Genomic DNA, 12,844 nt, shown 5'->3' on the forward strand with positions numbered 1-12,844 from the left:
AATAGCTAATTTTCTGTAATGACAGTTTCCCCAGAACTGAAGCTTTTGTTATAAACTCCCATTTCTCCCACCTTCTCTGATTTCTAGCCTTCAGGATTTCAAAAAAACAATTCAGTATGGGACTGAATTAAGTTTTCATAAATCTTGGTAAAATAGTTCTGAGAAACATTAACGGATGCCTTTCTTCTCAGTGGGTAGTATTTTTCAGCTTAACAAATAAGGTCACTTCATTTTAGTTGGAATATCATTGACAAGTTAGACTACAATGCCATTACAATTTCCCAGTCTGCCTAGTGTCAAAGGAACTCTGAACAACGACAGTTTTAACGTTGGTAGAAAATCTTTGATGGAAAAATTGACAGGAGCAGTTCCAACTGCGCTACTTAGATAAACATATTTTTTTTTATTGATTACAGGTTTATGTGGTCATAGGCTTGTCAAGCATTTGCAACAAAGCTAGAGAGTAGTAATACGATAGGAAATATATAATAAAAAACAATAATTACTATTACATAATAATGTATATATATATTAATTATGTATAATAATATATAATAACAATGGATAATATTTTCAGGGCTAATAGATCTAAAACTTGAGCAAGACAGTATTTGCTAATAATTAAATTGGAAAGCAATATTGAAACAAAGGAAGACTGGAAAATTGTTTAGGAAGCACAGCATAACCTTGAGTAATAGAAAATGAGTGATGTTTGATAGTACGCATTGCAAAGTCATATACTGGGGACTAAGAAAAAGGTTTTACAGAAAGAGAGGAGGTAAAGCATCTGGATATGGTTGCCAACTGATACTGTACTGCGGACCAGCAGTAAAACATGTCCCATATGAAGGCAAATGAAATCTTATATCTCCAGTTGCTGTTTCAAAGGACGTGGAGCAAGCTAATGGTCAGCAGAAGGATGTAAGCATGTACATCAAACGATGTAAAAGAAAACGATGCTGCAAGAGCAAATGGAAAGACATGAGTGTAAAACGCAAGTAGAAGATCACCAAGCAAAAACCAAGCATGTTTATTTTAAGCTTATATTCCCTTGCTTCTAGTAGCAGAGAACACGAACGCATGATTCAAGGCTTCCTTTCCAGTCATATTATCAGTTATGTTCCCAGAATCACAGTTAAAATATTTCCACGCTCATTTACTGACGGTTATGCTTTTCCCTGCTAAAATGTAACAACGTGGGAAGCAATGTTAAAGAAAAACTGAAGTTACCAATTATATCAGGGTTCTCAAGGTTGTGCCAGTAAAAAACTGACCCTGCATGATTTCTCTAAGCAAAAACTATAAATGGGAAGACTGAGTTTTAATTAAGCTGGTATGGATGATTTCAGGCAGAGGATCTCCAAAACGCAATGTCTCTGCTCGTCTGCTTTGGGCAGAGTTTTCAGCCCAAGTGCCCAAAAGTAAAATGAGACTGAGCTAGGATACGGGAAAACTGGCTTGCGTGTTGGAGCAAAACTGAAATTGAAGCTCAGCAAAGGGAGAAATTTTTATGTTTTCCTTCATAAGTTTAGCATACCTTAATGAGACAGAATCTGAGCCTTTTTATGAGCGAGGGCTTCAAAAAAAGGTCTTGGTGGCGTAGGATTCTGCGTCAGTGTTTGCGAAAGTGCTCACTCCAGTCCAATTCCACAATCTCAAACCGGTAAACCACCAGTAACAGGGATAATACATACTTAAAATTCCAAGACCCAGACTTAAAACGAACGAGGAAAATAGACTTGGTAATGCTACGTGGAAAATAACTGCTGCAGGTTCTGTTAAAAAGAGAGTGTGGAAAAAAAATGGTTAGCCTTTGGATGTTAAAGGATGCAATGCATGCAAAACATATTTATTAGGTGCATGAATCCCCTTGGGTGAGGTATTCAGCAAGTGCATGTAAAAAGGTAGTTCCATCTCTTTGTGTTTACAATCTAAGATGACTCCAGGGAACTTATGTAAAGAGTCAGTGGACCATAATTTGCAAATATTTACACAAATGTCTGAAATCTTACCAAGGTTATCATCACAGCTCATACAAAGACCATGAAAAAGCATCATTTGCAATAAAAATAATTATTTTCCCTTAACCCATTGTAATCTGGACTCTGTTTGAGGCTATTTATTTAGTTTTACTTAATTCTAGTGTTTTTCAGCCAAAGGTCTGTCTTTGGCTGCCCCTTTCCTCTCCACTTTCCCCTGAAATTTCAAACAGAGCTGTTCGGTTGTTTTCTAGTATGAAAAGAGGAGAATAGGTTGTTTTTCAGTTTTAAAATATTGGCAGTAACTTATCTGAGAAGCTCAGATGCTTTTGTGCTTTTTCAGTTTGGCAAAAGGATGCGTCAGGAATGTGCCTCTTGTGCCTGTGAAAATTGACCTACATTTGGCCAAGTCACAAGCCTTTGAAAAAGAATCAGAGAATCATAGAATATCCTGAGATGGAAGGGACCCACAAGGATCATCGAGTCCAACTCCTGGCTTCACACAGGACCACCCAAAAAATCAGCCCGTAAGGATCTTCTCGTGTTCTGGGGAGACATTCTCAGCTTCTGCTGTAAAATAATTCCCATCGGTGATTGGGAGGATGACAGAGACTGAAGGAGAAGATGGTGGAGAGACGGGACATGAACAGGAAACTAGGACTGGCCCTATAAAGGTGTTGGGACTGACTGTGAGGGAGAAGAGACAGATTTACCTAAACAGGTAAATGTGTGCGTGTGGAGATAAATATATCGGACACACAAAACTGGGATGACAGGGTGAGAAACTGAGACTGAGCAAGAGCTGTTCCCTGCAGGACTGGATATTTTACTTCTCCTGCCTCTAGGCTGTTACAGTAAATTAAGAAAGAAATGCTGAAGTTCTGTTATGATAAAAATAATAGAAAATTGTAGAATAATATTTTCTTTCTTCAGGTTTGGCCACCTTACAGTGAGTAATGAATTGGAACATCCATGAAAAAAGGAGAAAAAAAGAATGTAAGCTGCTGTTTTAAGAGGTGGATTGCTGCTGCATCCCGGAGATATCCGAATTATGGTTTTGTGCATTCACCATGGTAAGATACGTATTTCAAAAGGAGTTTCAGCTTACTGAAGATTCAGATTACCTAGATTTGGGGCATAAAGACAAATGACACCAATCTCCCCTTGAATGAGTGCTGTTGTTCTGTGAACCAAATGAGGAAGCAATCAGCACCAACTCAGATAATTAAAATCTGTTATAAGGTGTGTATGCAAAGAGCGTTAATTAAGGTGGTGCAGCTGACATTCACTCAAGTATTTCCTGGATTTTGAATACTCAGATTTGCAAATTCATTAGCGTTCTTTTAGCATCCTTTTTGTGCATCAAATTAATGTTGTATATTGTGTGTACAGTGGTAAAATCTGGAACCTCTGGGCACGTATTGTAAGGCTTTGCAGCCACAACACTGAATAGTGGTCAGAAGCCCAAGTTTTTCAGTTACTACTGACTTGGGCCAAATTTGAGCAATTAAAAAAACCCTGAGATGTACGAACATTGGTTTAGGAACACACACAGCAGTGCGTAGCCCCTGACTTGTCTGTTTAGCCCGTGTGCTTTTCAGAACAGGAGACGTGCTATCTCTGTACGACTTCCACTCTGCTGCATTACCACCTTAGGATTCTCAATTCGGGAGTGATAATTAGTAAAAATTAGTAATAGAAAACCTTTTAAAATCCTTAAGTGCCACTGGTGCATGTCAGAACTCCCCAGTTGGATGGTGCAGGCTGTGTTGTTAACGGACAATGGAGATTGTCCTTTAAATGCTCGTGGTTTTGGAGACCTCCGTTCTTCTTCTTCCCACCGAGTGATTTGGGCATGCAGTAGTGACCGTGAAAAATTCTGGCTTCTCTGCGTTTCTTACAGTATTAGATAAGCTGCTTGGTTTAGTAACATTAAACAGCTAAAATCATCTCTGGAAACGCTTGAGTGACCATCGCTCATCTCCCCAGGCAGCTGGGCAGTCAAGGACAGTCTGGCTGTCTTGTTCTTCATCCTGCAGTCCCATCTGATCGAGCCGGGAGAAGAGGGCGTTCTCAGGTCAGGAAGCTTGTCTGAGGAGCTCACTCCCTGTGGATGCCTGCCATCGATCTTCTGTAGCTGTCTTCAGGTCTCCGGGTGCAGCTCGTCAAAGTCAGTAAGTTTTTGGCAGCTCTGGCTCCCCCTTTTCCTTTAAACTTATTTGGGATTTTTAGCACAGGGAGGTCATCGTGTCCTCTTAATTTTGTACTATATCCTAAAAGCGTTAGGAGAGAGTTAGGTAAAAGAAAAATAATGGTCGATTTGTTGTGATCTCCTTGCATGGAAGCCTGTAGAATTACACCTGGTCAACTATGTATGGCAAACCTGTGACTGACAGGAGAATTTGGCTCAGTTTGCAGGTGTGTGCACGAACTGCGGGATCAAAACTTTCCACCCCAATTGAAACAGCAAGACAAGTTGTCTCACGCGCTCAGACAAACTTCGGTTTCAACAGCAGCTTGCTTTCGATCTCCAGTAAGTACCAGTGATCACACTCTAAATGATTACTTTGTTATATAAGGGGAAAGTGCTAGTTTTTAGATCTGCAATGACTTCTCCTTGTCCCAGAAGGTGACACCACAGCAAACAAAAATAGTGGGCATAGCTAGCAAAAATGTTATCTTGCCATCAAAGTGTAAATAACACTTTGGGATTGTGATTTCACTGCTATATAATGCTGGTTTTGGGGCCACACTGCGAGCAAAAAGGCAGATTACTTTAAAGAAAACCTGAATCTCTGTGGCTTGGAGGTCTCAGCCGTGCTAGATCTTTGCTGGATGTTCTGCAGAGCAAACTGCAACGTAGCCACTGAGCCTCTCAGGCCCCCTCATCTGACCTGGATGGACGTGGAGGCTTTATGACAAATCTGGGGGATTTAGAGTCAAGTGGAGATCAGGTAAAAGTAAAGGGAGTTGACCTAAATAGGTAGCATCAGAACAAGGGAATATGCTTATTTTTTTAAATAACTGGCTTTTGATGAGAAGAATGGGATCTCTGAGGACTTCAGTGGAGTAGTTGGTATGCTGCCACAAAGAAAACTGAGTCAGACAGCTGAAAGTGAGGATTATAGCAAGAATGATAACATAAGCAGACAAGTTCTGAACTCCCTACTTACTTGGGATTTTTACATAAATAGACGAGTTCTAAACTCCCTGCTTATTTGGGATTTTTACATAAAAAGGCAAGTTCTAAACTCCCTGCTTATTTGGGATTTTTCACGATTGTGTCCCGTGAGCCCGCTGAACTGCTTGCTTCGTTCCACATGTTATCTAGGTCAAACTAACAGCTTGCGAAGGAAAGACTCCTTGGGTGAAGGCTAGGATGGGTAGGCTGGGACAGGCAAAAGGGAAGGGTTCAGTACAGAAAGAGAACATTCTGGCAGCAGTCCAGCAAAGTTTGTCAGACAAAACCGCAGTCTTCCCTTTGACAGTGACGGGAGGCTTGTTCTGGGGCTGTAATCTGCTAGAAGCATTCCTCGCCCTGTGCAGAGCAGCAATTTCGGCTGCACGTCTGCTCACCCTGAACACCTGCAAAATTCCAGTTAAAAAGCACTGGAAGGCCGAAAGAGGGGGGGAACACTTTGAAACGGAGAGCTTCCTGTGCACTTTCTGAGGACCGGGGATGCTTTCTGACCTGATTTATTTTTAAGTTACTTAGGTTTATGCTTTTAAATTTATTTTCTTTAGTAAGTGGGCCTTGCAGCCCACTTAGTAATCACACTGTGATTGTGATCTTATTAGTAACCAGATTATTTTACAGGGTTTGGGGAAGAAAAAAAGGAAAGTGTATAGCCACTGGTGATCTCTGATCCAAGTTTGTTTAATAATAGCATCCTCTTTACTTCTTTTTCGTGTTTCCCCCCAAATATTCTGCTCTGCATCTCTTTATTATGTATGAGAACTGTCTGCTGAAGGAAATTTACCTCCTGTAGTAGGAATGAACCTCACACAGTTTTTATAAAGGCTAGCAAAATCTTAAGTGGTCTTACTGGTGGTGTGAATGTAGTGGCATATACTCTGATGATGATGACATTTTTTGTTTGTTTGTTTTTAATAGCTCTAAAATGTACATGTACAGATGGTGCAGAACAAACCAGAGGTTAAAAAAAAAGAGGTGATGAACTCTCGGTATCCTAATTCTTATCGTAAGTGAGTATGGAGGGCACTGGGTAGAGGAGAATCAGGCCCACTTGCTTGTTAGCTCTCTTTCCTACTTTTTTAGGTCTTTTTTTTCTACTTTTCCTACTTTTTCCCACTTCCTCGTTAGGTATATTTGTGATGTCTGTTTCTTGCAGAGATTAGTTGTGTAACTCCTACTCTCTTCAGTACCAGCGGGCACTTGGGTCCTGCAGGAGCTGTGAGTTCAGCTTGGCAAACTATTATTACTCTTAATTAATGTTATAGCAGTGTCCGCCAGCTATGGCCTTGCCATTCTGGGGACTGATACAAACGTCAGATGGAAGCCTTGGGCTTGGTCTGGGCTTCAGGTCTGTCTTTCATATGTGTACGATTAAGAGAATTTTAATTACTGTATTGCCTAGCTTAGGTGCGTGTTTTGTCTGCTTCGTTCTTAGGTCTTAAACACATCAGCCAGAGATTGTGGCATCCTCGTGACAATGCAGAGCGCACCCAGTATAACAGCAGAAAGGCTGACTACCGTCTCCTTCTGTTCACAAAGAGAGACAACACAGTGAAAAATGATTATAAAAAATAAAATAAGCATATTTCCAGTGTACCAACTGCTTCTTCATGGCTCGTGGTACAAAGGCATCATCCTCAGCCTAAATTTTATTGTGGTGAGAAGGAGGCTGCAGGGGTATTCCTATGGATGTTGTTAAGTTCTTCCTGTTGAAGAACAGCAGGGGAGAAAAACGTTGTTCGAGGGAGTTCCAGCCTGGTGAGCAGGAAACCGTGACACCTGGCAGACTGCTTTCCCCTGTAGCTGTGCCATTATGCCCTGCCCAAGGGCATTCAGCGAAGGTGGAGACGCTGCAACTCCTGGAGAGCGATTTCCTTGATGCTCTTCAGCAAGAAAATGCGATCGCCAGTTCACAGAGATCCTAGCTGTGACTACAGCTTACGCTATTTGTTTCAGTGTTCTCCGGCAGGAATATCTACGGATCAAATTATTAACTTTGGAGCGTTATCCTGTTGGAATTTCGGTCTGTAAGTTCACAGACATGGTTCTCCACAATCACCAGCCAAAGTGATTTCTTTCTGGCTGCCAGCGCTTCTTGAGCTTTGAATTTTCCTTCTGCACATCAGGCTGGATGCTGTTGTAGCAAGTGCAAGCAGCTCAGCTCCCGTATCACCCTTAACCCTACCCAGGATACTCGGAGCAGGCGTTCCTTTGTCTGCATCCCCTCAGGGCTGCGGGCTGGCAGCTGTGCTCCAAGCACACCTGCCTTACAGGCGATGGCGTTGGCTTGAACACACCTCACAGCCAGCAGTCTCACATCAGGAAACAAGTAAATAACCAAGGGTGGAGCAACCTTGCAGTTCAGCACACCAGAAAGCTGAGACCAAAACTACACAGCTGCCTTTCCCCTGGGGTGTGCTCTAACCCTTAGGCTACATCGTCTCAGGCTCCTTTTTGGCCTAATAGTTCCTAAATTCTTTGTTACACGCGGCAGTAATTCAGTCGCCCGTTTTGTTACCCTAATTTTCTCGGGCACTTTCATGCTTATTCACAATTCTCCTTTTGTCTCAGCTTAAGGCATTGATCGCTGCGGTGAGCAGTTTTAAGACTTCTCTGCTTGTGCTGCCTCTCTGATGTGGGTTACTGCCTCACAGAAGAGCTGTCAGAACAAATGTACGGTGGGGCTCCTACCCGACAACAAAGCCGAGCTCCCAGATGGCTGATAAAGATGCATCTGAGCCAAGACACTGGATTTTGAAGAGGAGCAGCCAAAATGTAGGGACACATTTCCTTCTGCTGACTTTGCTCGAGGGATGGGAGCTCCAGCCCTAGGTGACAGCTAACAGCTGCAGAATGATAACATCTCAAGCTGATGCAGCTGTTGCTAAGTGACTGAGCTAAATTTAGCATTTTAATTTGGCAAATTTAACAAATTAATTTGGTGTGCACGTGTTAATTTGTTACCTTAACTATAAATATATTTATTTTTGTCCTTTTTGCGTTTGAGACTGCCTGGCAATCGTGGGAGAAAATCAATTTGAATCCCTAGCCCTGTCTGGTTTCACCGTTCTTTCCTAGCTGATCCTGGGATATGATTGATGTCTTGCCATCTGATTCCTTAATGGCACTTTGCAGTGATGAAGAAAACCGTATAATACTTGAATTGCAAGCCAGTCTCTGTCGAAGCAGATGAAATAATTATTTGGAAAACCAATCAGGAAGCATTCAAGTCTTCCTCGGTGACGTGACTCCTTTAGCTGTGTGGCTCGCTTCCTTCGAGATCGCAAACATCAGTGTTAAGATTAGCCTGGCATTGTGAAAGTGCTTACTCGGCGTTTCATCACCAGAATGAGTGCTGCTGGGTTTCGTGCTGCTGCTCCTCTGCCAATGTCAAACAGATTTAGGCAGAGCGAGCCTCGCATGCTGAAACCTGGTCAGTCCTGAAACAGCATGTTAAAACAAGAGCTTGCAGTTGGATGCACTTTGCTGCGGGGATCGGCTGAGAATTCAGACTGATACAGATACCTTGCAACTGGATACCCATGAGAATGAAAGAGCTGAGCTGAAAGAGATTAAGCAGCTCTTTGTACATTCTTCCCTGTGAAGTGCAAAGAACTGAGGGCTTCATTGTTTTGTAACCACTTAAAAATTAAAGGGGAAAAACAATTGCTTTAGCACGGTCCTCTTGAGTAGGGTTTTATTAAATGTGCACTTTCCAGAAGTCTAGGCATAAGTGCAAAAAACAAAAAGTCCTCCACACAGAGATTGCACAACAAAACACTGTCTACCGTGTAACTTAAATGTACCCAGCCCCGGTTCCCCGTGAGCAAGCAACTTTCCCACACTTTCAAACACAGTCCACATACATCAGCAGTTGGCTCGCTTTCTGCATTGTGCTTTGAAAATTATTTACCTTTCGCCTCTGGGCCTTTTCTCTCTGTACAGCCATTTACGTCGTCCCTCCTGGCTGGAATAAAAGCCACTGTCAACAGGGTAAGTTTCAGTATCGTGTCTTCCTGTGAGACTACAAACACCAAACCTTCGCACAAAGGCTGCCAATCTGGTGCAAACAGCAAAATGAAACGTTTCTGGTTTTAGCCTCCCCTATAGTTCACCTGCCTGCTGAAGGTCAGATCTCTGTGTGCCTGTACTGAGTCAGGTCTGTTCTACCAGGCTTATTTTTGCTAGGAGTGTAAGCATTCAGATGCAGTTTAAAGGATTGATCTCATCTGAGAACAGGGCTGGGAGACAGGAACTCCTGAATTCACGAAGCATAATTGCAGTAGTTTTGCTGCATGGCCAGCTCTTATCTCATTTTCCCCATCTGTAATACTGCTCAAAGGGTGCTTTGGTGATTAATTTATGCTGATGAAGTTAATTATTTGGTAAGAGTTGGATAATTCGATAAGAATCTCGATATATCCCAGCAAATGTGGCAAAAGGAAAAAGAAAATAGCCAACCCTAAAAGTGTTAATTAACAAAGCCAGGCGAGATGGTGAGACTCAGGACAAAAACCTCATCATAGAAATTACTGCAGTTACAATGGTGCTTTTTATCTAAGCTGGAGATCCTAGATGAAGTTATACTTCTACAGCTAGCACAGCTTGATGTTTGATTCCAGAGGCAGCTTGGAAGGAATGTAAAGGTAGAAGGTGGCATGTTCCTGACATCTCAGCTGTATCTTGGCGGTTTTGGGAGATCTACGTTGTACACGATGGTGCCCAGTGAAAGGGTTCATGTGCTAGTATGATGTTATTTTGTAGTTCCTGTAGGTAGGAATTGGAAATGATATGTGAAGACAGAGAAAACTTGTACTTCCCTCACTTAACACAATGTACCTAGCTCCATATATGTTCTATTTTACAACATTTTGCAAAAAAAAAAAAAAAAAATCAATTTATTAAGTTTTCCTGAGTCCTGCAGAGTGATCTGCAACTCATCAGTGATTTGGAGAGCGCTGAGATGTGCATCATATCAAAAGAATTCTGCAGGGCCAGCTCTCTTGGCAGGCTGAAAATGATCCGCATCTCCAGCACCAGCTGGTCACACTAAAACCAATCAAACCAATTTAACCAGCGTCACTCCACCCAGCAAAATGCCCCTGAGCTTTTCTAGCTCCCTCTACTGGATTGACTGTGGAGGCTGCTCTTTGCTTGGCAAAATGGGACCTCCAGCTCAACATTTCTTGGTGAGATAATATTGCATGCATTTGAGTTATCTTGTTGTTTATGATACTACACATGCCTCACGTCAGTGAGTTGTTGAAGACCTTTACACTTGAACAGAACTGCACTGATGCTCAAAGCTGGTAGGAAATAAATCAAAATTCAGCGTAGTTTTTCCTTTGTGTTACGATTCGCTTAATTCACCTTGGACACAAAGCAAATAGGTAGGAATGAAGGATGTTGGCTTCATATTTTCACACTTTGCTTGTGAAGCATCAGTACAAACCACCCAGAGACCCCACGTCTGTCAGTGCCTTGCAGTTTTTGGTTGCTATTCGTGCAACCCAGTGAGGCAGGATCTCAGAGGTAAGGAAAAGAATGGGGGAAGATTTCTCCCTGCAGTTCTTTCTCTGTTTTTTTTTTTCATCCCACTTTTAAATGGCTCAAGCAACCGAAGTGGTTCAGGCTATGACATTTTGGCAGGGTGTGAAACAAACTCTGGCAGAGGTGTTATGACTGAAGGGCTGGTTTTCTTTCTGAAATGGGTGGCAAATGCCTCTCTAGCTCCAGCCAGAACAGGATCCTCAGGGTCCTCAGAGTCCCGCAGTCTGAATGAGCTCAGCAAAACCAGCAAAAGAATCTAAATCTGTCGCACCATTACATTGTTACAAACTCTTTTGGGCTCGCTGTTCTCTGCTTACAGTGTCCTCCAAAGCAGCCAAGAGTTTCTGGGTAGAAAAATGAGCTGTTTTCATTAGGTTTTGAGTAATAAAGTAGCCCTAGATTAGTACTCCCTGTCTGGTGTCTTCTTCGGACTGCCTCTTGCATTAGGTAGCAGTTTTGTGTTTGTTTTTTTTTTTTTTTAAACCTTGTACTGGAAGTGGAACCTCTCCAGAGGCATACTTAAAAAAAAAATCAATGGAGAAGAAAAGCTAATTGATTTTTTTATTATTATTATTTTTATTATTATTTTCCTTATAAGATAGCCCATTAAACTTGGGCAGTCCCTACTGAAAGGCAAGTTTACTGCAGTCTTTTACCATGTTATTTCAGAGTTGTCTCCCTTATTGCCTTGATATTATAGCTTTCTTGTTTTATTTCTCTCAACTTACAGGTAAAAAGACATTTTTAAAAATAATATATCTGGATAATTTGTACTAATTTCACTTTTAGCAGTGTCATTCTGGATTTCTTACTGGTTCAACAGGAGTTGTTGATTTCAAATTACCTGTAAATCTGTGTTTTTTCCAGATTGTCACAGACAAGTATTTATTGAATCATTGGACTATAAGAAAATAGAATAAAAGGAATAGAAAATTATAGAAAAGTGATTCCAAGTGTGTGTTACAAAAACATCAGAGCTCCATAAGCTGACTCCTGGAAAGAAATAGCACGCTCTGTGATTTCTGCAGGTATTTCACCCGTCTGGAGACACGCTCTCATGTGCTAGGGATGTTTGTCTGCTTCTACCGTGCTACTTTCCATGCTTCCTGCACTGTCAGCAAGTTCCTTCATGCTCCAAAGACCCAAGTGAATGAGCAGGACGTACGAGCTTCCCCTGTTGCTGTCACCTCACTTCTGCCAGCCTCCCAGCGGAGCCCCTTCTGGCTCTCCGTGAGTACCTCGTTCCTCGTCTGAAGTGCTGCTGGGATGAATGTGTTTCACAAATCAGAGTTGCTCTCGTGATTTCTAGTCCAGATGGAGTCCACTGATCACTAAGGGAGAGTTTAGACTTAGCATATGCTCACCTTAGGTTGGCTGGGTGGGATCAGGAAAGAAAAGGACTTTTGAACATGAGGTGGATGACAGGCTGATGCTGTTTTTAATATCTGAAAGCAGATTTTCTTATTCTAGCGTTCATTTGTCTCTACAGCTCCTCGCCCGCTGTGGGATCAAATTGTAAATGGTCAGCTCCTGGTGTGAATTAGCATAGCTCCAGTGGCTGACCCAATGTGTCCAAAACTTACAGGGGGGTAGGGGGAAAAAGCTTAGGCATTTGAATATGTTTTCTGTGTAAGGTTACCAATAGCTAGAGATAACTTTTCAAGAAACAAAACTCTTAAAATCACCAAGAAAACACACAAAGTCTAAGTGAGGAACATGTACAGCTCCACAGAAACTTACAGTGCAGGGCAAAACTCCCCCCAGTCTCTTTAAGCTTGAATTAGCAGCACGCCTCAAAACAGTGATATATGTGCTTAGATTCCGCTGTTAGCTAATGAATCAAAGCCTGACCTCATTGTTAAGCCATTACCCATCTGTATTTTATGACTTCCAGAGATACATAAGGCTTCCAGAATCAACTAGTCACTTGTGGCTGCCCTAGTATTCATCCTGACTTGCTGACTGCTCACCAAAGCACTGAGTGCTCTTAGCTGTCACTGTGCAATTTCCTGGCTAAAGGAGATCTGGAATGTAGAAGTATTCATCACCAGAGGTTTTGCTGGATTCCAGGCCTTCAATGAAGCAGTAAGAGATGATTTAAAGTTGGAATGGCATAAAG

General features: G+C 42.0%; 2 long non-coding RNA genes across 4 annotated transcripts; one reads left to right on the forward strand and one right to left on the reverse strand.

Annotated features, from left to right (window-relative positions):
* The first annotated feature begins 2,295 nt into the window (after nt 1–2,295).
* On the forward strand, nt 2,296–8,150 carry LOC121063728. 2 transcript variants are annotated; one of them, XR_005816168.1, is made up of 5 exons: nt 2,296–2,551; nt 2,913–3,052; nt 4,019–4,153; nt 4,391–4,512; nt 6,611–8,150. It is a non-coding gene; the product is annotated as an uncharacterized LOC121063728 (long non-coding RNA). The 2 variants fall into 2 exon arrangements; XR_005816167.1 differs by having other exon boundaries at nt 2,913–4,153.
* Nucleotides 8,151–8,165: 15 nt separating this feature from the next.
* On the reverse strand, nt 8,166–10,201 carry LOC121063729. 2 transcript variants are annotated; one of them, XR_005816170.1, is made up of 3 exons: nt 9,291–10,201; nt 9,089–9,214; nt 8,166–8,615 (listed from the first exon to the last, which is right to left on the reverse strand). It is a non-coding gene; the product is annotated as an uncharacterized LOC121063729 (long non-coding RNA). The 2 variants fall into 2 exon arrangements; XR_005816169.1 differs by having other exon boundaries at nt 8,166–9,214.
* Between the last annotated feature and the right edge of the window lie 2,643 nt (nt 10,202–12,844).

Source organism: Cygnus olor, chromosome 1, assembly GCF_009769625.2.
Source record: "Cygnus olor isolate bCygOlo1 chromosome 1, bCygOlo1.pri.v2, whole genome shotgun sequence".
Classification (NCBI taxonomy): Eukaryota; Metazoa; Chordata; class Aves; order Anseriformes; family Anatidae; genus Cygnus; species Cygnus olor.